The sequence below is a fragment of the Scophthalmus maximus genome, chromosome 22 (assembly GCF_022379125.1).
Source record: "Scophthalmus maximus strain ysfricsl-2021 chromosome 22, ASM2237912v1, whole genome shotgun sequence".
In the NCBI taxonomy this organism is placed as follows: Eukaryota; Metazoa; Chordata; class Actinopteri; order Pleuronectiformes; family Scophthalmidae; genus Scophthalmus; species Scophthalmus maximus.
The window spans coordinates 7,173,804-7,200,495 of NC_061536.1; the positions used below are offsets into that span (position 1 = coordinate 7,173,804).

At 45.5% G+C, this 26,692-nt stretch overlaps 1 protein-coding gene across 1 annotated transcript in view; it reads right to left on the bottom strand.

The window, feature by feature from the left end:
* Window positions 1–26,692, bottom strand: part of jarid2b (jumonji, AT rich interactive domain 2b) — a 101,096-nt gene that overhangs the window by 73,422 nt on the left and 982 nt on the right. The window lies entirely within an intron of this gene.

Here is a 26,692-nt window from a genome sequence, read left to right on the forward strand (position 1 = left end):
CCCCTGGGCTCAGGAGACACAGGGGACTCCGGTTGCCCACAATTGAATATAGGTGCAGTCTTACACACAAACAATCGGAAGTCTGCCAGCCTGGCGCCTGCTGCCAGAGGTAGGAGCAGGGAAGCCGAGGAAAAGGGAGATGGACAAACAGAACATCCAGGAGGCGCCAGCCACAAAGGGCTCCTAAGTGAGGTCATCCGTGTCCCCTGGTTGTCATTTCTAACCATATCTCAGTCCGCCCCACCTTCTGTTTAATGCCCTCTATCTATTCCCACACTGCACATCAAGATAACAGCGGCTAAATATAAGCCAAGACGATTCCTGATGAGGCTCTGCTTTAAAGAGAAACCCGCTTCCCTCTGTGTCAAAGCTGGATATACTACTACTACTACAGACCATGGGGGGGCCCGCCGCCGCTTAATGAGATTTGGGAATGCTGGAGGGGATGAATGAGCTGTGAAGCCAAAGCGACCAACCACTTTGGTTTCAATAAAACGTCTTTCGCTTTTGAAAATTTTTCGCCCTGGGTTCTTGACAAATGAAGTGTCGAGCTGCGGCCGGTGGTATTTCCTGTGTGGTGGAAAAAAGAAATATTCAGCCAATTCAGAAATTAACCACCTTGGGAGCGAGCCCTCCGCGCATGGGGCTTTCGAAAGGTCACGTTTACTGTATGGCCCGACGAGCTCGAGCAGTAGAATTTGCGATCCGCTTTCACGGTGCCGTCATAGTTTCAGTCACACTTCTCATCACACGTGTTTGGCAGCAATCTTAAAGCAGACTGGTATATATCATATTGTTAAGCAGTCAAAAAGGTTATAAGGGCCTGTGAAGTGACAACACACAATGTACATACACATACACATGTGCAGCGATAAAGAGCTCAGGCCTTATATCAGGTAAAGTGGCCTCTAAGCTTCATTGAGCATGCTGTGATTCCTTTGGCCCTGCTACATTTACCCAATTTAGACAGGAAATTTCATTGTGTTAGCATTACAAAGCAGTGGCGAGAGTGTTGAGAGAGAAAGGGAGTGACCACAGGGGGAGAGAGAAGAACAGGCTAGAAGTAAGCAAGATTAGATTAAGAAAGAAGGGAATGGTCTGCCATAAAGAGAGGGATTGATAAAGTGAATTTAGTGAATTAGCACACAGCAGAGTCCCCCAGAAAAAAAGAACCCCAGCATGGCATTACCTCAGCTTTAACAGCAGAGCCAGGGAAACGGGTCATGGTTAAAGGAGAGAAAAGTCACGGAGAGAGACGGAAAGACAAAGAAAACAGCGTGCCGGAAGCAGGCACACAAGCCTAATCGCATTAACGCTGACTGGGAGGAAGGATGGAGGGAGCAGAGTGCTGTAAGACAAACCCATATTGGAAATCAAGTCTCGTTCTGTGAGCTAAAAGGTCAGTGTGGTCATGGCGTGCATGTGTGTGCGTCGCTGTGTACTTAACAGGTTGAGGCCACTGGAGAGCCCAAGGTCTGCAAAGTAGAGGAGAGGTCGATAGCATATTACTGAGAGAGAGAGAGGGGAAATGCTCTTTGTGTGTGTGTGTGTGTGTGTGTGTGTGTGTGTGTGTGTGTGTGTGTGTGTGTGTGTGTGTGTGTGTGTGTGTGTGTGTGTGTGTGTGTGTGTGTGTGTGTGTGTGTGTGTGTGTGTGTGTGTGTGTGTGTGTATACAAGGTCCTGTCTGTCTATTTGTACTCAGTAGCTGTAGCAGACACAGTATCTGCACTGGGAGTCAACACCCACCAGTATCAGAGTGTGGCTGCATGGGTTTGACGGCAGGCGGCTGAATGAATAGGCAATCCAAGCAGTGCTCACAAAGTGGCGTCAGAGACATTGTCATATCTACACCAACTTCCCCAAAAATACAGACTCTAGCCGACGCAGACACAAGCTCACAGCCTTAGAGGGCTTGTCGTAACTGTGGCAGACATTACATCATGAGGCGCTGCCTGAGAATGGAACGATTCGCACATTTGTGTCCGGCCCTCATCCAAATCCCAAATTCCCCTCCCTCCACTAGAGCATAAGAGACAACCCACGTGGATTAAGCTGCAACGTGAGAAGTCCTGCTAATGAAGGAGTGATTGGAGAATGTTTTAATTATACCCTCATTGTGCCTGCGTGGAAGATGTACTTCATTAGGATATTAAAGACGGCAAAAGGACAGGCGGCAAAGAAGGAAGCGAGGGAGGGAGAGGAAGGGCGAGAAAAGCAGAAGAGATAGAGATGTGTGGGAGTGTAGTCCCAAACAGACTGGCAGTCCTGCTGAGGGCTAGCAGGAGGTGCGCACACACACATACATGCAGGCATGAACACACACTTATTAACACAAACACGCTTGCACACATGCATAGTGGGCCAAGGCATCTGCGCTGGGGACCTGTGTGAGTCAGGCTGACGAACAGACAGACAGAGAGGAATCAGGCCTGAGCGAGGGAGAAGTGATCTTGATGTGCAGCCAGTGAATGTGGCGTCCTAACAACAGAGCTGAGCATGTACATTACTTGTCAGTCGGATACCCTTTTGAACACAGGGTGGGAAAAGTGGTAATGGAGTCCAGCAAAACCACACAAAAATATACAGAATCAAATATGGAGACGGCTCACCAAGATATGGTGTCCCTTACCGGGTCATTTCACCAGAGCTTTTGGAAACACTACAAACGGCTTAATATCAGACGGTGTTCCAGCTGTTAATATGGGGAGCAGCTGCGTGGAAAATTTGCTATTCTATACAAGTCGGACATTTCTGTTTCATTGTCCTTGTTGGAATCAGTCAAACTGCCATATATCTGTTTTCACAAAATAAACCAAATATTTTCATCGTACCAAACTACTTTCAGGCATAACCTGATTTAGGAGAGATGCAGGTTTTTGGAGGACACTCCAAACTCGGAGTGAGGGTGATCCAAACATTTTATATTCCAAAGCCAACAAAGAGCAATGAAATAATCCTCCCTTCTCTGCACTCAACGCTCCCCTGCCTGCTATAAATCCATATAAGAGCATCAGCGCTTCCGCATCCTAGTGTAAACTGCATTCCAGCGCCGAACGTGGACAAGACACTCCGGCTCCAGCTGTGGCCATCCGTCTCCATTTACATTTACCCCCAATATGGAATCAGTCAAGACATGTCTTCCCTGTTCCAATAGTCCACTGGGAAGGGCGTATTCATCGGATATCAGTAAATCTCCCTTCACTGCCCATCTGGCTTGTCGAAACAGATTTACAAAGGCTATTATTAGAAAACACCATCCGCTTCAAACCCCATAAGACAAAAATTCATGCTCACACACTCTTAGACATATATACGCAAACACGGACAACTTCCTCATCCAAACTCTGTGACCCTTTGTTTAATCATCGGCCATGTGCAGCGGTTGGGGGTTGGGCTCACACGGCAGGATCAAAGCGAGCTCAAAGGCAGACCTAAATAACCGGAGAAGCGTGGTCGGGGGAGTGATGTGTAAGCACTGGGGGGAGACGGGGGGCGAGTGAAGAAGGGGAGACCGGGAGAGCTAGCGACAGAGCGAACAGCTCACCAATTCAACTCCAGGCTGTCTGCGCATTGTCATAAAAACACTTCATATGGCGTCCGAACCGCATTAAACCCTCCCAATTTATAGTCCGGCCAATTTATTAGGGTCTCCGAAATGACTCCAGCCAAACGGGCTCTTAATGAAACACGGAAACCCAGGAAGACTTATGCAATGTCTGCTGGTCACTCGGGATTAAGATGAGGCTGTGCTTTGATATGGCCGAGAGAAACACCAGCCGGGGAGGGGAAGAGGTGGGGAGTGAGGTCAGCGTCGTGTCACTGTCGAATGAAGTGTCTGGTTAAAGGTCTACAGTTGCTCAGTTCAATATGTGAGGTGTCCTGACTCAGATCTGTCCGTTTGCCCCTCTCACATAATTTGTATCCCTGTCTGAAGAAAGAGAAAAGTAAATCTTTCCAACAGGGATTAATAGCTGGTGGCGTCTCTGTCTTCTAGTTTGAAACAAAAGTTGCCGCTGTGACTCAGACAAGCTACAAGAGACAGAAGCCCTCCGAACCACAAGTGCGATTTTGATATTCACCACAGACCGAGTTTAAAACAATCTGCTTAATATCCAAAACAATCTTGGCCGCGTTTCATCCTCTCAACGGAATTCGATCCCGTCTCGTCCCTGCTGGTGCGCCCGACCAGCCTTAGTTTTTTAGCGTCTGTCTTTAGCTGGGTAACTGTATACTCAAGAGGACGGCTCAAACCACAATGACAAACTGCAGACCTAATAATAACGAAAACAGCAAACACATTTTAACCAAAGCCAGAGTTTTGTGTTCATCTCCAAAATACTTTCTGTCTGGCCATGTCACAGCAGTTACCATTACATCACCAGCGAGTGCAGTGTCTGGGAAATACCTCCAGGGGTTTCCTCGTGTCTGTCTCAGGAAAATGACGCCATTGCAACAACCACAACAAAGCCCGATGTCTTCATTGAGGATAAGCGGCACAGGAGCTGCTGCCCACATGCAGGAAATTGTTTGGCTGACTCAAATCTGTGTCAGGGACACGGCGCAGTGGCCAAAAAAAGAAACGAACACCACACAGAAAGTGACTAACGGTGATGCAAAGTTCAAGGCTGGGGGCGTTGGCAGGGGAGAATTCAGGTCTGAGTCATAATCCCCTGAACCACTCTTTCATGTCAGCGTCATTATTTAATGAGGTTTCTCACGAGGAAATATTTGTGCGCAAGTGATTCAGGATATGATAGAATCAGCAAAAAAGGAGACTAGAAAAAAACAGCTTCAAGCATGCTGGCAAAACAAAAATAAAAAAGTTGTGCCAACAGCCGCTGTGTGGGCATGTTGTCATCAAGCTTCGGAGAAAGAGAGTCTACAGGTTTCTGTATAGGACAGAAGATATTTCCACTGGTCAGCCACACGGCTGCCAGCTCGGTGCCCTTCATCATTAGAGACATAAACCACAGCAGTCACATGTTCATAACTGTGTTTGATGTGGAGACAGATGCAATCGCTGAGAGCATTTCCATTCCAAATATATCCCGCCCTCCCCCAAGAAAATGCATGATTTTTTGATTAAACCAGCAATAACATCCCCCCCCATGATTGTTCTGTTCCTCTCAGTCTGTTAGCATGAGAAGAGAAGTCTGAGGCTACATCCATACTACTATATTTTCGTTTTAAAACTGGAATGATCTCCATCCACACACGTGTTTTCAGTATTAATCCCTGTCCATAGTAACACATCTGAAAATGCATATCATGCTGCTTTGTCCCAAAAAAAAACAAATCAGGTAGAAAATGCAGGTTACTGCGTCATTGTTTCCAAACGTCTCAGTTTTAAGTGCTTGAAAACTCACGTAAAACCAATCAAGTGTGTGCTTGTGTGTGTGTGTGTGTGTGTGTGTGTGTGTGTGTGTGTTTTTCACTGTGTGTATCCTTATCTCTGCTGGGCAGGAGTAACAGGTTCACAATGATTTGCGATGTGTTTATCCTGCCCCGAAAACGTAACACCTTTATGCACAACAAACACGCACTCACTTCTCAAAGGGTCACCGAGAGCAATCAATCATTGCGTGGCACTGAAAGGAGAGAAAAAACTCGCGGTCGTCCCTGCAAAAAGAAATAATCAATCTCAATCTATAGCCTCCCTCTCATTTCACATCGACCGAGGGAGTGGGAGGGAAGCTGAATCAATGGGAGCGAAATGTGTCGTGGCGACAGTGACGCGACAGTGACGTGGCATTAGGTGTGTTTGTTTGTGCAGAGGTGTTGAGGTGTACACGGACATTCCTGGGATTCCGGAGGCTAAGCGTTTGACCTGAGAAACCTGACAGTGGGGAGGAAGAATATGTGAGAGAAAAGTATTTCACAAGACGGAATCCAGTAAAAACCAATGACGCATTAATAAACTGTTTCCGACAGGTTGCCATCGTGACGCTGAGCTCGCTGCAATGTTGCTAGGCTGGGTATGAACTCTCCACACCCTCCACGTTGGGCGGTAAGGGGGGAAGATTGGTGGGGGGGCACTGCGACTCTGGCCTTTTAAAACCACAACTCCCAGGAGGCTCTGGGGATTTATTGACCACAGGGGCAGTCTGGGAGTCTGGAGTCTAACATGGTCTCAAACCAGACCAACCTGGGAAAGAGGCAGAATTAGTACAGGAAAGGCCATAAGGGAGTGTCTGTGCGAGTGTTTAAGGGTGTGTGTGTGTGTGTGTGTGTGTGTGTGTGTGTGTGTGTGTGTGTGTGTGTGTGTGTGTGTGTGTGTGTGTGTGTGTGCGTGCGTGCGTGCGTGCGTGTGCGCGCGTGCATGCATTCGCACAGAGGAGTGTGCGTGTGTAGTGGAGACAGGTTAACTGCCAGTGTCTACACACATCGGAAGACGGGCCAGAGAGCTGCCGCCCCAAACATCCGTTATTTAGGGAAAAGCCATTGATCTCTGTCTTTCTCCCTCCCCTCCTCTCTTCCTCCCTTTATCTCTCTACATCTGTTCCCTCTCTCTCCCCTTCCCTCACACCTGCTCCCTCTCTCTCTCTCTCCCTTCCTCACCTTCTCCCCTGCTGCCTCCCTATGCCCACCACTTAAATTTGCCTCCGCTCCCTGCCCCCCCTACATCAGTCAGCAGCTCAACCACCAGGCAAAAAAACATATTTTAAAAAAATCACTCTACTCTGAATTAAAAGTCCCTTTTTTTATCCCTGCGTCCCATCCCTCCTTCCCCCTGTAAGTGGTGGGTATGTGTGGTGAGCGAGCTCAGTGTAACCTCGACAGCGTGTCACTGATAGCCACACAAACCACATGCACAACATGAAAAGGGCCCTTTGGATCTTTCTTTTTTTTTCTCATCTCTTCCACTTCCCAAGATTGTTTTCCCACACAGTCAATCCCCCTGCGCTTCTGCAGAATGATGTGAATCGCAGGAGATCCGTGTTTTTTTTTCTCTCCATACACCCATCAAGTGGGAAACGCAGGAATTTTGACGATCGTCAGGGCTTCCCCCCAGTTCGCGATCACTCGTTATTCGGGTTCTCTTTCCCAGTAACGCTTCGGAGTGTGGGGGAGGATGGTATCCTGTCAGAGAGAGCCAAAAAAAATTCTCTGTGTGAGCACAGTACAGTAAGGACTCAGTGGGGGAAAGAGGCCGGTACACTGAAGCCATTGTAAGGCAGCCAGCCACCCACACGATGTTCTGGGCCAGCAGATACAGATACACTCTTATGACCGCGGGGACACGAGCCGTGTCCCGAATCCACATTATAAATAAAATGCACTATTTAAGCATTGTGTTTGGGCAGTTGCACAGATGCATGTCAAACAAACCGCAATTATGGAGTGCATGCCAATTAATCTTAAGAGAAAGCATGATTCTTCAAAGATGTATCACTTTATTTTTCTGTTTACAAAGATGTTTCTTGAGCGGCAGACAGTCCATTTATCGGTTATTTTGCGCACTGCATCGTGAGACAATCAAGAGCAGACTCAACAATCAGAAATAGAGTTACTTTGCATAGTTTTGGAGAATACTTTTCAGACAGTTACATTTCAGTCATTTTTCCAACAAAAATAAATGACACTTAAAAGAAGCTTAGAAAATGAGTCATTTTGGAAATATGTGGCAATGCTAGGCAGCAAAAGAAAAAGAATAATGACTGTCAAACCAAGTAATCACACTGAGATGTCATACTCTTAGATGTAGCTGTTGATTGGTGTGTTTTGTCTGTGTAAAGAAGCATTTCATCACATGGTTACACGGAAACTCCAGCGTATTTGGTGTGACTGAGCGTTGCATTGCATCAGTACAGCTCATCACAAAGGAGGAGTATGTGTGAGTGTGTGGCTTAAGCATCATCTTAGCTTTGCTCATCACAAAGGAGGAGTATGTGTCAGTGTGTGTGTGTGTGTACCGACTGCACTCCCTCCCTTGTCCCAACATCTCGATTTACCACTGTCACATCCGCCCCTTTTCAGGTAAAGCGAATAGCTCCAAAGTCAAGAAAAAGGCCTCTACATTGGGAGCAAACACGGCTTGTCGTCTCAAACAAATGCCAGTCCCCTGCTCGCACACACCTACGCAAACTGTCACTCACTCGGCCTCACATGCACAAACAATAGTCCTCTACAATTACCATCAACAAGACATAATGATGTGGCTTGCCGTAAAGAAACAGCATGGTGCCAATCCTTCTTTGTTACGAATGGATAAGTGGGTTCGGAGACAGGAGGGCCACACTGGGGCAAATGTTAGGTTGCGTTACCAACTACTGCTCAAAAGCAGCGTGACCATGTATAGCACTAAGTGTGTCACAGGCTTTGAAGCTAATATATTGCATAAGAACTGGGCCAATTGGGCTCCATTTTTGGCCAAAATCAAGCAACGTGGGATTTATTTCCTGGAACCCGAGGGCAGCAGCAGAGAACGGGGTGGACGAAAACATAAGAGGCTGTGGATGAGACTACTTTTTGGAAAACCATTGACGTATAGCAGTATTTCCCCTCACTAAGCACTTGATGGGTTTTTTTGGGTGATGGAGGCTTTTCTTGCCGGTTGTGTCATAATGAAACTCCTCTGAAAGCAGGTAGTCTTCCTGTCAATGCAGTCGAGAAGGAGGAGGAGGAGGTGGTGCAGGGGAAAGTGTAAAGATGACTAAGATTAAAAAAAATCTAAAAAATTATGTTTTTGCAAGCGCATCTGACTGAAGCTAAAGACACAGTAGCGTAAACAGATGTCACATGGTTTATCCTGAAAACAGGATCAAACACATTTAGGAAGACAAAGTAGTCTAAAGATACAACATGTGCAATGTGGTTTAAAATATCTATTTTAGTCCATAGTTCCCAACTCTATTATTCAAAGTACTTTGCATGACCAAACCACAGGAGGTCGAGCAGGAGGCCCCTGCCCCATTACTAGGGAAACCCTGTGTATGTTTGCGTGCCAAGCATCTCTCCTGCTGGTTTGAATAATTAACTTGGGGCCTGTTTATCCTCGGGGCTTATTCAGAGTTGATGGACCGTTGACTCACCCTTTTTAATTCCTTCAGGTTTTGGCAAAAAACGGGGGACACGGTGCTGGCTCTTATGGGACTGTGCCGAAACACACACCACACACACACACACACTTTCTCCTCCACGGGGTGTGAAAGTTTGTGGTGTGCGGTCATTTCAGAAGAAAAAAAAACAAAGAGAAAATACACCCTTGCGAGACGAGAAAGACGAGATGATGCACAGCTTCTGGAATCTGTCCCAAATTACCCAAAACATGGGGATTTCTGCAAATTGTGTTCATGCTTTTGGACTGAAGGGTGTAGGCAAAGACTATAATACATATGATTAGAAATATCTATAGAAGGAGAGACAGAAATATAAAACCTCATAGTTTTCTATACATTGTCCTTTGAGATTTATATTTTGTCCCAGTGTTGGCCAGATGTTTGACAGACGACCTGCGCTTAAGATGACAGGGTAACCAATAGTGTGAGTGAAAGCAGAAGACACTGCCTTGTCTCATTTGGGTGGCTTTATGCAAAAAAACAGCTAGTTGTCAAATTACTAAAAGCAATTAAAGCAAACATATATTCAAAGTTTCTCTGACCTGAAGTCACTGAGAAGTGGGCAGGGCAAAACGCCTCGGCAAAACTCCTCCATTTCCAAATCTATTTTTTATTGACGTGACTGGTAAACAAGCAGCTGTTTTTATTGTATTCGGCAGCCGATTAATTCGAACATTTGCTCATCTATATTCATTTGGACACTTAAAGCATCTTAAAAGACAAAAAACAGGGCTGCTTGTGGTCACAACTACACTCACACTTAGAGAAAATGGAGAACCATCTCGAACATGTTGAGAATCACTCGAGGTGACGCTCCGTATACCATTTCACAGCATGTTGTTAACATGTAGCTTCGATGTGTGTGCAATCAACCAAAAAACAGTTTGTATCTGAAGAAAAGCAAACAGACAAACAGCTTCTATTGCATTTGAACCAGATCTTGCAGCACAAAGACACACCTAATCTTTTCTTTAGGTTTCAAGATTCACAGTCATGTTTGCTTATGTACATATGTTGTTCTGCCTGTCATAAACATAGCTAAACAAAAAGCAGCACAGTGAACAACATACCCAACGACACTCAGCAGCCATTACAGAGCAATCTCCAGCTCTGGTTTCACTTCCCATTAGCCATTCAGAGCCATGACAATACCCAGGGGGGAGTCAGTGCAGGTTTTTCCCTACTGCAAAGGCCCTCATAGAATTCATTTCTCTCTTTATATAAATATGTTTGCCCCACTACTTTTAACAGAACGCACATGTCTTGCAAGATGATTTCATTTTTCATTAAATGTCGGCCTAAGATTATTTACCCTACCTACTCTCTCCTCTCCATTAATATATGTGAAGAGTGTGTGAAAGGAGTCATTCAACTTCCAACCTTTGTGGCCCTGGGGAAATACTTTGAAACAATGACAGAACATCCTAAAATTTACTATATATTTTAGACATTTCACATTTTTGGATAGTTTGCAATAACATGGCACTACTGTGATCTTATCCCTGTTTCCATGTCCCTATGGTGAAGTCTGTGTTACCTTACCCCTTGCCCTGAGCCCCCTGCCCTCCTTTCCCCAACCCCGGATTACCCATCAATCCCATTTTGTTCCACAAGCTCCGACAGACCACCAATCAGATGACAGGATGGGGAGGAACATGATAGTGGATTGGCTCGTGCGGGGGGAAAGGGGTGGAGCTGCCAGGCCATGCCCTAACAACAGCAGCGTGCTGTGAAAGTGAGCATGAGAGACAGAATGTTCACGCGTCCACTTCAGCCTTTTTGAGAATTTAGTTTGTCCTCTTTGGTGCTTTACTAGCCATTCGTGCTTGAGCCCTTCTGCCTTTCTATGCATCTCTCATACACACTTGCTCCGTCTGAAAAATTGCGCTTCCCTCACCCAATGTCTTTTGCCCCCTTGCTCCCTCAGCTGTCAGTCTGCATATGACTGCTGACTCTGCTTCTCACAGAGACGGTGAACAGAGCTCTGCCGGGGCTTCAGCCATCAAACACACACAAACACACACACTGTGGAAGCTGGGGGAGGTCAGGTTGGTTCCTGGCGGAAGGAAACAAATTACACACTGTGCTACACATGCCCACATGCACACAGATGCATATGTGCGCGCACACACACACACACACACACACGTATGCATGCACTGACAAGCGGCTCAACTCGAGTTGAACGGCGTCTCTTCGCTGACCTACTTCTTTACTGTCACTCAGGGGCAAACGCTCGGCACACTCGCATCCAACACTACCCCCGCCATAAAGACCACTGTGTGGAATGTGAATGTTTAGGATCGAGAGGGGGCTCCTAAACTCCCTCCCTCTTTCAACCTGTGGTGAGGAGTCAGCAACAAAAAGAGCCCCCCAACTCCCCTAGACCGGAGGTGTTAACAGCCAGCTACAGCCTTGAGCAGCCATCTTGTCTTCGTGTGTGTGTGTGTGTGTGTGTGTGTGTGTGTGTGTGTGTGTGTGTGTGTGTGTGTGTGTGTGTGTGTGTGTGTGTGTGTGTGTGTGTGTGTGTGTGAAATAGAAATGACAGTAAAAATGAGAAGCAGAAAGATGTCTGGAAAGAGTGTGTAATATTATTATATTCATAATTTTTACGCAGGTATGTTTAAAACTTTCAGCTATCCAGTATGAATGCCACCATTCTGGGCATTTTGTGAGATGCCACCTTTAATTCTATCTTGTGATCCTCTTACGACAGTGAGAGATCACAGCAGGCGTGGACATCTCCATTCTGACTCCATTAAAAGTCCACTTCTTCTCTGGAATGATATCAGGCGCAAAGTACTTCAAGCATTAAATACACAGTCTTCGCCTCTCTAAGCTCCACTTGCTTGTTTGTTTGTTTGCGGGTTATGACTAACACCTGGAAACTGAAATGTGTTTTCAATTATTGTGCTGCAAATCTTCTTTCAACACAGTCAACTGCTATTCAGTCAACATGTTGGAAAAGTATTACAGGCCAAGTTACATTAATGCCTTAAGGTAAACATGAATAATTTAATCATTAGTTCTCTCCTCCAGGGAAATCCCTGAATCAATATTGATTGGAATAAAGTCCGAAATCGAATCCAACAGGGATATTGCGAATCAGAATCAAATCAATTCAGGAAATCTGTGTCAATACCAAGAGAGAGAAAACAAACCCAGCACAGCAGTTATATATATATTTTTGTCTTTGAGCAAGTCCTGGGTGGGCGCAAGTTTGAAAGTTGACTTAAATTACAAAATCAGATATTAAGAGATATTTGGTTGGATCCTCTGCTTCTGGAGCCCTAGGTATTTTCCAGATGGAACTTGATACATATGAAGTCTCTGACTAAATCAATGTAGCGTACTGTTACCATGCAGCTGTGGTGTGTTTTATTTATTTAATTATTTAGCTGCCTCGCAGTTCGCCACGGTCATGGATTCAATGCTGAGTGATCACAACCGTCTTTGCCATAACACCTGCGGCTAAAACAGGTGAACATGAGAGGAAGAGAGGTGCTTCCCAGACACACAAAGGCACAGAGCTCCAACCATTGCACACACACACACACACAACCAAGACACAGGAAGCCCACAGAGGGGGAAAGCATGTGCCCATTGTCAGGGGGTCTCAAGAGCCCCCCTTGCTCTTTCAGCTCTGACAATAGCTGCACTGATAACACCTACCAGCTAGAAAGATACAAAAGGGGAGGGTAAAGCCACAGAAAAGGGACAAAGAGAAAAAGAACGAAAAAAGGCGCTGCAGCCTGTCAATGGAAATTCATTCACCTCCTTGTCTTGCCAATCATTTTCCCCTGTAAGTAAAGTCTTGCATGAGAATTGTTTTCTGCTCTCATGAGACAGTAAACTGTCCACTCCAGAAAATAACCGGAGCTACAGTGAGATTAACAACGAAAATGGAAGCAGTAGATTTAACTAGCATTGGCTATCAGTCAACCAGTCAGTCAATCACACAGTCAGTCGGCCGCCGATGGGTCCGGTTGGGCACGCTCAGAATAAACTCCACCGGTGAGTGACAGCTGCCTTGGTAAATCAATCCACCTGACAAGTTATTCATACATCAACACCCTCATTTATGGAAATCATATGCAAAGTTGCAATCGAGCACAAGATGCATTTACAAGAGTTTGACTTATTCACCCCCCTACACACTGGACACCCACAAGATATTTTTGATTATTCCTCCATTGTCGAAGAAATATAATGATGATTTTTATGATGAGCTTTTTGCTAATTAGGAAAGAGAATGATAAACTGCACAGGCTTGGAGAGCTCTAAGGTGTAGACACATGTGGCCCACACGTGTTAGTACAGATGTAGAGAGATGGAATAAAGCTAAATGTGGCCGACATTAAATTTACTACTCGAAAAACCTAAATCTAATTCTCTTTACAGCAGCTGAGGTTAGAGAATATCATGATCTTGTAACCACAGACGCAGTGTGGAATTCGGGGCCTCGTGTCAACAACTCACTCCAGGTCTGAAACAATAAACATCTAATCCCCGTCATGTTACAAGGCCCTTGTGCAGCTCTGGGGCCCCCTGAATCGATCAAGGCTTCCCCTCCGCACACGGCGCCCCGGTCTGCGACACAAGTGAAAGGGGGTAATCAATGGGATTTAGCTTGTGCGACAGATGCAATAACAAGAACAAGTGAATAACAAGAACAAGTGAATAAAAGATGTAGAGGTGTGCGGGGATGGATGATTGACAAAAGTTCAGCGTCATCCTATAATTCTCAGGAAGGGTTGTGAGTGTGCATAGCTGTACGTTCATGGGAATATGACGAATCGAGGCAATAAGGCAGAGGGGGATTGGTGCACACCGAAAAAGGAGGCAACTGCAGGAACAGCGAGTGTTCAAGCTGATTCATTTCCCATGATAGCACCTTGGCCACTAGCTCCACTTGAGATGATATGTCACGAGGCTAAACTGCTCTGCTGAATCACATAGACACTCAAATCAGGGTCAACAAGTCCGACCCGAGTGAAAAACATTATGGTATCACCTCAACAACCGCTTGTATTTTCCACTTATGATACCACAGTGACAGTTGTGTTAACATTAAAAGTAAGCCCTTGACTTTTCATGTTTAACTATACTCACTCAATAAAATAAGGGGACCAGACAAATGCTCTCCCAACAACACCGTTGACATTGGCATGTCACGTAAGCCGAAGTTGACACCGAGATTAAAAATTCAATATAGGCCAAGTCACTCGCTATCACAACCATCATATTTCAGCCAAGTTAATCAAATTCACAAGCATGACCTCTGGGGAATATTAAATGTGTATATTACATGTTTCATCTCTGAAATGTTTTGGAGGGGAGATATCCATCTACACTGGTAAATACAGCGTAAAGGCGAGCCGCCGCTGGCAGTCACAGTAGCTACAGCGAATTTGCTCCCCATAAAAATGAGCAGTGGATAGATTTCACTGTGCCGTTTGCCAGAACAACAGGAGGGAGACTAAATGATTATGTTACAACACTGCTCCAGCTCTCAGGAAACAGTCAGGGTCTAGGTAGCACATTGCAGCCAAGTAAAATTAAAGTGATTTTAGTCAATTTAAAGTAATTGCTGCTTGCTAAAAGTAGCAAGTAACTGGGCCATAATAGTCATACATCCTCTTTATGGGATTGGCAGGAGGAGGCGGCGAGAGAAAGATAAGCTCCCTCTGTGTCAAAGCAGTTATGACAAGAGTGATCCTATGCAGAATATGGCCCGTCAATCGAACTGCCGTTTCGACAAGCCAAAAGTTTAAACTCAAAACGGTAACACTGCCTCTTAACATGTATATAGTGCTGCACCACTGTGGACAAAAGAAAAACTGTGCCATGGCCTAGAAAGGGTTAACCAGCAGCAGGCTGAGCCTAATGCATATTGTCAGACAGATAAGATTACACGTTAGTGTGGTGGTTAACAGAAGACACCGCAGCAGCCCTCCACGGACAGTTGACAGGAAAAGCAGGAACTGGGCCCGACCACGGTCACACAAACACCAGCCTTTTTAAGAACATTACAGTGACATGTGTTCAACCGGCCTCCGTGGGTCAATCGGAACAGGTCAAAGGGCAAAGTGGCGTCGCGACCTTCCCCCTAACGTGGGAGCACATGAGTTGTGACCTACTGTGCTATGACCATGGATGAGACTTCGATCTTACCATTTGATAACATTTCTACGTGAGTATCACACTTTTCTAGACATCCGTCTCTGAACCCCAACAATCAAACCTGTGATTTACATAGGTCTCAACTGAACGGGTTAAAAGTGTTAAACATATTTAGCAGACCCAGGTCATACAAAACCAAGATCAATGCAAAGAAACTTAAGACCCTCACAAAGTTTATAACACAGACACCAGATTACACTTGTTCACACAGGAAAAATAAATCCCTCAAGGAAGCCATACATAATTTTTATATCTTGCATAATAGACCTGCGTTTAGGACAGCTTTGAGAAGTTCGAACTAAGCTGCTTAAATGTTGTCCAAAGAAATAACAAAACAGTTAGGTGGCAAATGTTAGTCAGGGTACAAGACATTGTTGAAATTTACTCCAACTGCCAAAAATCTATACACACGGTGCTTCATTGAAGTACATTAACAAAGCAGCACAACTGTTCATATACAACTCACCTAGACCTCATAGTGCAACATCCAAAGCCTATTTTCTCTGTATTCTGTTGTGTCCAACATCTTAAGCCTCTTTAAAGCATTCTGTGTTTGTGTGTGTGTGTATGTGTATGTGTATGTGTATGTGTGCGTGTGTGTGTGTGTGTGCGTGTGTGTGTGTGTGTGCACGCTGCTGTATGACTGCAGATTACAGTGTAGCCAGAGAACATTATGAAACAAAGCCAAGGCTCAGGCGAGGGACTTCCTCTGCTTAGGGACTTGTAGTGCAGGAGTCCGTTCCCTGGCACAGCCACTGGCACAAAAAAAACACGAGGAAATTAAGAAATGATTTTCACCTCGCAGCTTGGGACAAACCCCCCCGTACCTCACCCCACCCAGTTGCTCCCCTCACTCCACTATTGCACACAAAGGCAATGTCTCTGATTCCTGAGGGGCCGAGAGAAGTGAAGTTGAGTCAAGACGGACAGGATACAGGCTACATCCACATTACTACGTTTTCGTTTTAAAACTCATCACTGGTGCTCAATTATGTCTGAGATTTCGATTGCCTGAACCTGAGAAGTTGGAAAATGCCGCATTAAAGTAAAATTAATGAATTTAGGTCCAAGGGGAAGAGGTTGCTCAGGCCCGTAGTTTCATCTTTGCTTCAGAGATATTTTGATGACGATAGTTACTAGCTGTGGGTTTGTTAATGAGTCATTCGGTTTTACTGGTACTCCTCTACGAATTACATAACATCATTACTGGATATGTATATTCTGTCTGACTGAGCCTTTCAAATAAATCCATTGATGACGCTGGAGGTCAAAAACGAACCAAATAGACTCGAGCTAGAGTTACGAACCAACTATTCACAGTTGGTGGTTTATCGTGTAATGCAGTAAACCTCGAGATTCAGTTCATCAGACATGCAGCCCACCCTGGTTGTGGCCCAAGCTTATTTTTACTGGTTGCACCTGTTGCCATTGAATTAATGACATGTCTAACATGTACAAGTATGCCAGATTTGTTCACACTCCAAGCTTCAAGCATTAAACACAGAGCTGATGGAGCGTCGTAACTCAAACAAGTTGGCCTGCCGATTCAGGTGCCGGGCCGTGTTAGTGGTGGAAACGGGACATGCAAACTGCTGCTTGCAAAGTTTACACTCGTCTTTTTGGTCATCTCTTTTAACAAAACGCAGCCACACAAAAGGCCTCTTTGGCAAGGTTTCAAGTACTCAGAATAAATGTTCAGTAATCATCACCATGAAAAACAAATTCTGCATACATACTCGCTACTCCCTAGTTCTCGTTCATATTTGTTAATGCATTTGGGGATGGCGTGTAATGAATTCATGCACCGCATCCCCTCAGGAATAAGCCAGAAAAAAAAAACGAAATGAAATCAACTGTCACGCATGACTGAATGGTGTGGGTAACATGAAATTCCACAACTTGATTTCAGTGACTGAATCAAGGGGGTGTACATTTTAAAATAAGTGATCCACTGTCAGGAAATAGGCCAAAGATGAAAATTGTGAAAGCTTACCAGTATCTTATGACTATGGAAATGTACTGAACAGATGTCAGCACAGCTAGAAGAAAACCTGGTTGCTAATGCAACAACATTAGTAAAAAAAAAAAGCACATCTTTTATCTGAAAGGGTTCTAGAGGCAAGAGTTGAGTCACGAAGACATTTTTCTCTTAAATTTGAAAATTGCTATGTCAAATGAGTTGAACACAGGATGCTAACTTTTGTCCATGATACTTACTATTGTACTGTACATGAAAATACCCTTCTCTACATTTTCTCTGCTACACAACTCATTTTTCTGACTCGGTTGCAAGATAGATCGAGTAACTTCCCCAGAACAGCAGCCAGGAACCAGATGCTCCCACAACAATAAAACTTTAATCTTCACATGCTGCACATCCACACAGCCTCATGAACGGAAACAAAAGGAAGAGCTGCTCCACTTGCTCAGATGTCTTTTCAGCAGCATGTTGTCAGTTTCTATAGAACCCCCCCCGTCCCCATCTCACACACAACACCAGCATAGAGGAGAGTGCGAAGTGGCTGGAGAGGAGGGAGGGGTAATGGTACTTTCTTGTCACCATGGCAACTTCCAGCTTGTTGAACTACAAATCATAGTAAATTTGTTTTTCGTTTAACTCTGAAGTGCTAACCAACACTTGCATTACTCATTTAAAAATGTTTGAAAGTGAGCGTTCACCGACGACAGTCAGGCTCTGATTCAACCAGCGGTTACCTCATTTCCTATCCACATCCTTAAACAATTACATCTAAAAACAGCAGAGGGCCAAGTGAACCTTTGTGATGTGCACGCTGCATTTTATATTGAGAGTTATGAGGACAGGTCAGTAGGCAGGCCTCGCCTTAACTGCCACCACTGTGGATATTCCAGTTGAGATGGTGCCTGATTTGATTATTTCTATCCTCTTGGAATTCTCCTCCTTGATGATCACAGGTTGTGATTTCCAGGGCTGACCCTCCTCCTCCCCCCTTGGACCTTGTGATGTTTGATCCAGGGCCAGGGGAGGTCAGCCAGACATTCAGCCCAGACTCTGGCGCCCTTCCCTCGGTGTACCGTGCACTCGAGCCCCCTGCTGTGAGGCCTGGAGGAAATCACGCAGCCGGGAGGATAGTGAAAGCCCTCATCTATTGAGCAGGGGTTACAAACAGGGGGAACAGTACCTTTGACTCGCTCTGTGGAAAAACTGGAAAAGCACCTATTGCTCATAAAAGAAGAAAAATCAATATGCTAAAAAAGAAAAGGAAAATCAATATTCCTGAACTGACTTGTCAGTTCATGCTGTTTTTAATACTGCTTTCCATGTTTATGAATAGAATAGGAACAACAGGAAGGATACCATCAGCTGGCTTCACATAAAGATTTAAAATATTGGGGGGGGGGGGATTAAACACAAAAAATGTGTCAACAAGTTCATGTGTTAACATTTGTCAAATGGTGTTTCAGACAGTAAAGGTTTCCCAAGTGGAAAATGACAACCATCGAAGGCCAAATTATGCATGTACATGCATGTTAGCATATTGGGGTGTGGGTCTAGCAGGGCAGTGGCAGAGAGGGTTAATTCACACAGCCGAGCAAGATCAAACTGGAGAGGATTGCAAAGTTTCCTTTGGCAGTCCAAGTCAAAACAGAGCGGATGAAAGAGCGCGAGATGCCCACTGAGCAGGGGACGGAGAGGAGAGAGCCGAAGAAACTACCAGCAACCTCATCGTGTTGCTCAGCAGTCTGATCTATAGAGCAAATGATTAACGCAAGCAGATACATGTGTTCAGTAAAACTAAAGCAGAGACATGGTAACAGATAATGCCAATCATTCAATGGATCACTCTGGAAGCAAGTCGATTTCGCCGCTAGATGAGGAGAAAATAGCTTCTTCCTTCCTCTCTCCAGCGCTATCCCACAGCCTCTCTCCTCTCTTTGTAGCTGCGCTGAGTAATAGAGTGAATGCGCTGAGCGGGAGAAGGTGAGAGAGAGATGCACTTGGTATTCTATTACAAGACAAGATGGGGGAGGGGGGAGGATAGACGCAAACAGAATGTGTATATATTGACCTACGAATCAAATAAACCCTTTATTCTGCCTCTTGCAGTTCTCACCCATTGCAACCTCGCAGATGAGCCGACATGGGAACCGGCACATCCGACAACTCGGCAGCAACGAAGACCATCACCCCCTCCATCCCGGCGATGTTTCAGCATTAAAAGTTCATGCTCTTGCCCAGTCCTGTAAATACAGTCTGGAATGCATAATTGGTGCGAGTGAGGGCCAGATGCAGTTAACACCTTTTCTGCAATCAGTCATTTTTCCTCTAAATGACACGAAAAAGCACGAGATTTACAGCTGACATTCTGTCATGAATCAACAATTTGCATGAAACCTATTTACACCGTGCCACCTTCACCACATCTTCTGCTCTAAAATTAAAGATTGGAAAAAAACATTGAGCGAGGGTTGAAAATAAGAGTGTCGTTCTCAACAGTGGTCCCCAAGCCACTTTGCTCCACTGGCTTATTACTGCCCTGTTAGCGAATGGGGAGGGGGTGCCATCGTGAATTAAGGTCCCACTCGCAAGAGGCCAAACGTTCGGTGAAAAAAGGGGGTTGCATTCGAGAGCTCTTTAACAGAAGGGAGGTCACAACCACATTTATTTTTGTTGCATGTTAGAGATGCGCAAATGGCTGCAGTAAAAAGAGGAATAATGATAGTTAGTAAGTTGTCAGTTATCACTGGAAAACACCCTCATGAGAGATTAAATGAGACAGCTCTCTCGTCAGGTCCTCTTTGCCACAGCTTTGCCTTGGCTGACGAGTGGCCAGGGGCTTGTTGGCAAAAAGAAACAGCGGCATCATAACAAGACTGATTTGTAAATGTTAGAAAGCTCATGAGACCACAGCGCATGACAAGACCAATTGTGAAATGTACACTGACTGGTAATTATTATTATTAATTTTTTCTTGACATAGAGATTTCCTCATCTTAGCATCACAGTCAAGAGGTTTTTATGAGGTTTCCTGCAGAGTCTTACTGGCATATGTTTGACAGGGAAACTGTGGTGTTCCTGGCAGAAAGAGAGGGAGTAATGGAGGATCGATACGGACTGAGCTTCTGCGCTGTTGCTTCATCCCCCGAGGCTTAATTCACTGGATGTGTACAGATGACGGTGTCACAATAGGGGATCAGATGGGATTGACCACGGGATGAAAATGTAAGGAGTGTTTATTAAACCGATGTAGCTAAGATGAAGAGCAAGGAGAAGCTGGTCAAGAGGTTGTCTGAAAGATGAACATAATGGTCATTAAAAGCTAATGCCAGCCTAAGCTACAATGGCTCAGCGAATCAAAAATGGGGTGGAAAAACAACTTAATGCCTCCGATTTCAGCTTTACAGAACTTAAACGGAAGTCGGGAGCTAAAATGAGACTTGATTTCAACTACAAACAAAAGTACCTGAACATTTGTCAGATTATTTTGTGGATATTTGTAGAAAACGAAAAATTATATTTCACAATGCAAAGAGAAGGATACGATAAGTATATAAAGCACAAACTGTCAATCGTTTTCTTTTCTGTTTTCTATTGCTGTTTGTCCTTCATAGGCCCTCATGAAGCCCGCAAGGCCAAACCAAAGACAAAGCTAAAGTGTTGATTCAGCTTCATAGGGATCCTGAATGGATAAGCTGTGGCAACCACTCACATTCTCTCGCGCGCGCGCACGCACGCACACACACAGCCTCTCAGGGCCTGACAAGCTGTCTTGCTCCCCCATCTCCATCCAAACCCACAGGAGCAGGAGGATATAAATCACTCGACAGAATTAAGACGAGCATGGGGAGGGAACACACGTGGTGTACGTGACACACACACACACTCGCCTGCATTGGCCGCCCACTACTGCACTGTGTCCAACCATGCCTTGTGACCAACATTTGAAGCATCATATGCTGCAAAACACCTACACAGGCCTCCACACAAACTGCTCATGACGGAAACACATTGCGTATAACAAAGACAGTCAAGCCCCCGTTTTTAATGTCATCACTCTTCTGAAATTGCGCTGCGGACACCTCGCAAGGTTGTCCTTAAAACCGGTTTATCTCACCTGCTGACGGCAGAGTGTACACCTAGAGACCTTTGCCACCGCGTGCGAGCGCGTGCTGGTGCCAGCAAAATACCGGAGATGGTTTCTCAGGGCCAACAGCCGATAAGAGAAAAGGTCATATTGCATAACAGGGAGTTTGCGCTGTGCACGTGACATAATTCTAGAGAAGAACAGGGCGGCAGCAGCAGTAAAGGGTAAATGCGGAGAGAGTGTTTTTCGTGTAGAAGAAAAAAGCTGAGTGCTGATGCATTTGGCTGCTGAACATCCATCACCGTTCCAAATTGCAGCAGGCAGCTCTCAGGGCGCTTGTAATGATGCTGTAAACTTTTGGCTTTAGCTAAGGAAAAGAAAGCTTTCCCATCTCGTCACTTCAGCACAGACTTGATAAATACATAAACGTGGCTGGATTGCAGGAGGCTGGGCTCGCAGTGGCAGCGCTTGTCAAGTCCGCAGGCCCAGAGAGAGGAGAGATGAGGCCACAGGGATGGGAGGCAGGGCCTGCAGCGTGGGAAGGGCCGCTTCCTCCCTGCTTTTAGCACAACATTGATGAGGGGGGACATGTGAACTGAGGCCTGGCAATCATTAATTACCAGACAAATTTCAGTGCACTGGAAATGCAATCGTTACTAGGACACAAAGACGTGCAAGGAAGCAGGACACATCTGGTTATGTGTTTCTTAGTCCACATAGTGTGAAGTATACAGCATGCCTTGTGTTTTCTCTGTGAGTGACACACAAACCACTTCATTGTATTTAAATTGCTGGCAATCTTCATGGGGCTTTTTTATGTTCTTGGCAGTTACCCTTATACCACACTGATACAGTTTGGAAATGTGATCAAAAGGAGCCTTGCTTTGATTTTGCCAAGACAAAAAAAATTTGAACAATGAAGCTTGCTGATGGTCCTTTTCAAACTAACAAAGTCTTGTCCTCTTTTTGCCTTTTGTCCACGCTAGTCCAGCTACATCCTGCTGGTTTCAAAACTTAAAATACTCACTTTATACTGGGCAAGAGGATTGATTCATTCATAGAAAAACTGTCTTGTGCAAAGTGACACTGAGAAATGAACAAGCTCTTTTATCTTTGACTGAAGTGACTTTCACAGGCGCCACGTGGAACATAACCATGATGAACGCAGTCAAATAAACAGGCAGTAAAACATTGCTTTCGCCACAGTACACTTGGGTTTGCCCTCGTAGCCATAGTGATGGGAAGGGGGGTGGGGGTGAAAAGTGAACCCTGCCATGTTGCACACGTGAGGAGATGGGAGCTTATGAAAGAAGAATTTGCATTGAAACATAAGGTTAAATGAAGCGCACTGACGCTCAGGCACGGTGAAAAAACAACCCTGTGACCCTCTGTTCATGGTCCTACATGAGGCCCACATTTCATTTGGACAACCCAAGAACTGGAGAGCGAGTCAGAGAGACTGGGAGAGAGGGGGAGATAAAGGGAGGAAAAGGAGGAGTGGAGGGGGAGAGTCTGTGCCTTTGCACTCCCCGCTCTGCCCCCACTCTCTGTTTTTGTTTCCTCTTTTTGTGCATGCTCAACGCACGCACTCACCGCGCAATGGATTTTCAACTTGGCCCTCATCAGTTGTGCGCCTGATGAAACAAACACTGACAGCCTCTTTACATTTGTAAAGGCCCCTGCAGCAGCTGTGCTTGTCCCACACACACCATGCATGCACACAAACACACACTCGCACACAACCTTTGAATCAGAGGCCTAGCCCCAGCTGGGGCCTACAGGAAGAGTCGACTGTGCAAAATGGCCCTGGCTGCACTCTGCCGTGCTCTTCTGCCACACACACACACACACACACACACACACACACACACACACACACACACACACACACACACACACACACACACACACACACACACACACACACACACACACACACACACACACACACACACACACACACACACACACACACACACACACACACACACACACAGTGTGTCATGTTTCGTTAGGCAGAACAACACTGCCGCACATTAATTCTTCTTGGTACCTAAGTCATTACACATCACACCCCTGTTGACCACTAGCTTGACAGACACTGACAAATTAGGAAAATAAACAATAAACACAAATACTTAGATTCTATAAATTGAATTATGAGCAGAGAAAAAAAATGTGCACAGTTGCTCCTGCTATGTCACTTCAGATGACTTAGGTGACAAAGCATCTTTTGAGGATAAAAAATCCTGACAGGGCAATTTGGCTTTTCTTTTTGGCTCTGTTCACAATGACTTCTATCAAGCTCAGTGGAAAATGACAATTGCCTCGCCTTGTTTACTTTTATTAAGTGCTCGCCCCCTCTTTTTTTTTTTACACAATTTTATGACTGATGAATTTTAATATCATTCACAGATAGTAGGTGTTTGCTAGGCACAATGCACAATGTGGGGGTGGGGAGGGAGTAACAACTCACACCCGTGTTTCAGGGGAAATGGTTAAGCCAAGCATGTATAATTGTCTTACGCTAATTAAAGGGGGGTAGGAGAGGAGGAGAGGGGGGGGATCAGTAGGGGCCAAGAGGCCTGCTCCTGGTTGTTGAAGAAATTCACATTTTTGAGCCTTATTGGTCCAGGACAGACTTAATGCATCAGCTGCAGCTGCCGAAAACATGACAGATGTGACACACATGGGGGGGGCACACACACACACACACACACACACACACACACACACACACACACACACACACACACACACACACACACACACACACACACACACACACACACACACACACACACACACACACACACACACACACACACACACACACACACACACACACACACACACACACACACACACACACACACACACACACACACAATTTCCCCAGCCCTGATTCTCTGGCTCCAATTCTAATTATGCAACGTATACATTACACAAGTTATGAATAGATCAAATACCCCAAAAAAAGGCCTATCCAATTTTAGAGAGTGAGACATCGCTGGTTGTCGTAGTCTGGCTCAATTTTAAGTGGGGACTTTTGTTTCAGTTAGTCATTATTTCTATGGCACATCCTGTTTCCACAACTCAGAGGAAGACTTACAAACAACTTGACTAGGATCAAACAACTTGATAATTTTTTACAACATCCAACCCACTTTTACAGTGCGTGGAAAGTAAAGCGAGTTCATGTCACTGAAACTTCTTGGTCATGGCCAGAGAATGAGAGAATCCCTGCCATGGTTGAACATTTAAAAATGCAGACTAAGACTACAGTATGGGATTAGATGACTTCAGCAGCATGTACCTGGTAAAATGTACACACTAGAGAGATGTATTGATTTGTTGGAAAGTAACACAACATGACATGTATTCATATATATATGTTCAGATGCATTCAAATTGCGTCCTTTAAAAGAGCAGCAGTCTCTATATGAGAAGACCATACAAGGAACTGGGCCAGAGGTCATGCCAAAAAAGTGGGTGTGATTAACTGTCTTATCTATGCATTTAAAAAATTACCAAGGGAAATTATTATGAGGCCTAAACCACGTGGAAACTTGAAGAAAAAAAAAAACTGAAGACTAAAGTTCTTGAGGAAAGTGCCAGTCAGACAGGAACGCCGACTGCTTTAGTTGCCTAGACATGAAATGTATTCAAATTACCAGAGACACAGAAAAAATAATCCCCAGCTTGAATTAAGATGAAATCTTTTGAACACACGGAAACAATACTCTTTTGTTTTTGCGCTTACACAAACCTGTGGCTCTCTCTGTGTCTGTTTAACTCTTTTTTTCTTCTTTTTTTTTAACAAAAACATTGCTCTGATTTTGATTTATTCAGTGTCTGCGAGGGGAAGCACGCTTTGGGGGGTGGGGGGAGAAACTCCACATGTTGTTTTGGAAGGGGGGGGTCAACTCTGCTGAGCCTCGGCCTCGTGCACACACAACAATGTGTCACGCGCCTCGTGCACACACAACAATGTGTGTGCACGAGGCGCGTGCCTGTGATTCACAGCAACAAATTGAGAACTACATCAGAGACGTGCGACAAACTTTAAGGGCCCCGGCGCACAGGAGCCCCTCGTGAGGAACGACCCGCGGCAACTTAGTGGAGCGACGTGCCGGGACAAATGTGTCTCTTTTGTTTCCGAATGGGCTACAATTGAAGCCCAGATGAGGCTGCTGGACTATCTCACCCCCCCAACACACACACACACACACACGCGTGAATTTCACCGGTGTTTGCAGAAAGAAAATGGTCGCTTCGTACACGAGCCTCTGCAATGCGACTGCACACACCAACGGCACCCGGAGCACCGGGCTCGGGCTCGGCGACCGCGCAAACCTGGATTCGTCGGCCGAGGACGAGACCCCCCCCACTGTTCTGCAAAAAAAAAAGAAAATGGAGTTCGGCGAGCTCCTGCAACATCTCTTTCGTTTGCAGAGGTCACACGCAGACCGGCACAAGAAGGAAAAGAAGAAGAAAAAAATCACCGGGAACCCTGGATCGTGGGACGGTGAGAAAGAGAAGACAACCCGCATCACAGCAGAACCACAGCACCCCCCCCGCACCGTTCAAGTGGTGGACGAACTGGACGAATGTGCTGAATTGCATGACCGGAAAAAAAAACAAAAACTGAGGAGCCACAAACAAGCCCGTGAGACACGTCGGGGTTTAACAGCCTCTCTGCCCAAAACAATATATATATATATGTATATATATACATATATATTAACTCCAGATATTAGCTCTGGCCCCTAAAACCGGCTTCCCACGTGCGATCTCGATGTAACAGCTCGGAGATTTACCAACATAATAATAATAATAATAACAACAACAATGCACAGCATGGGACGAAATGGAAGCCGAAATAGCTGAGCCATGGCCGACAGGCACGTCTCCGTGGCTCGGAATTGGAAGAAACGGGGGGGGGGGGGGGGGGGGGGGGGGGGGGCGCGAACAAAAGCCCTTTTTCCTGTTCACACTTTTTTGTCAAGTCCCTTTAATTCAGAACCTTTTCCCGGCTTCATCACATGGCCAGGGACACACGATGCACCCCCCCACTCCCCTCCCCACTCCCCAACATCACGCGTAAAACCGGGCACAATGAGCGAAGCAGTATCTACCCCACCCCCCCCCCCCCCCCCTTCCCCCCCCCCCTTCCCCCCTCCTCCTCCTAAACCCAAGCACCCGATGTTCAGATCGCACTGAAACACGTCTGGTGTCGAAGAAACACTGCAGCGCGGACACCGAATAAACATCGCTGTCCCTTTAAATTAAGAAAAAAAAAAAAGAAAAAGAAAGAAACGACGAGGAAGCAGCAGCGTGTACGCGCTGCTAACGCGTCCAGGCGACTCGCGGCCGCTCGCCGCTG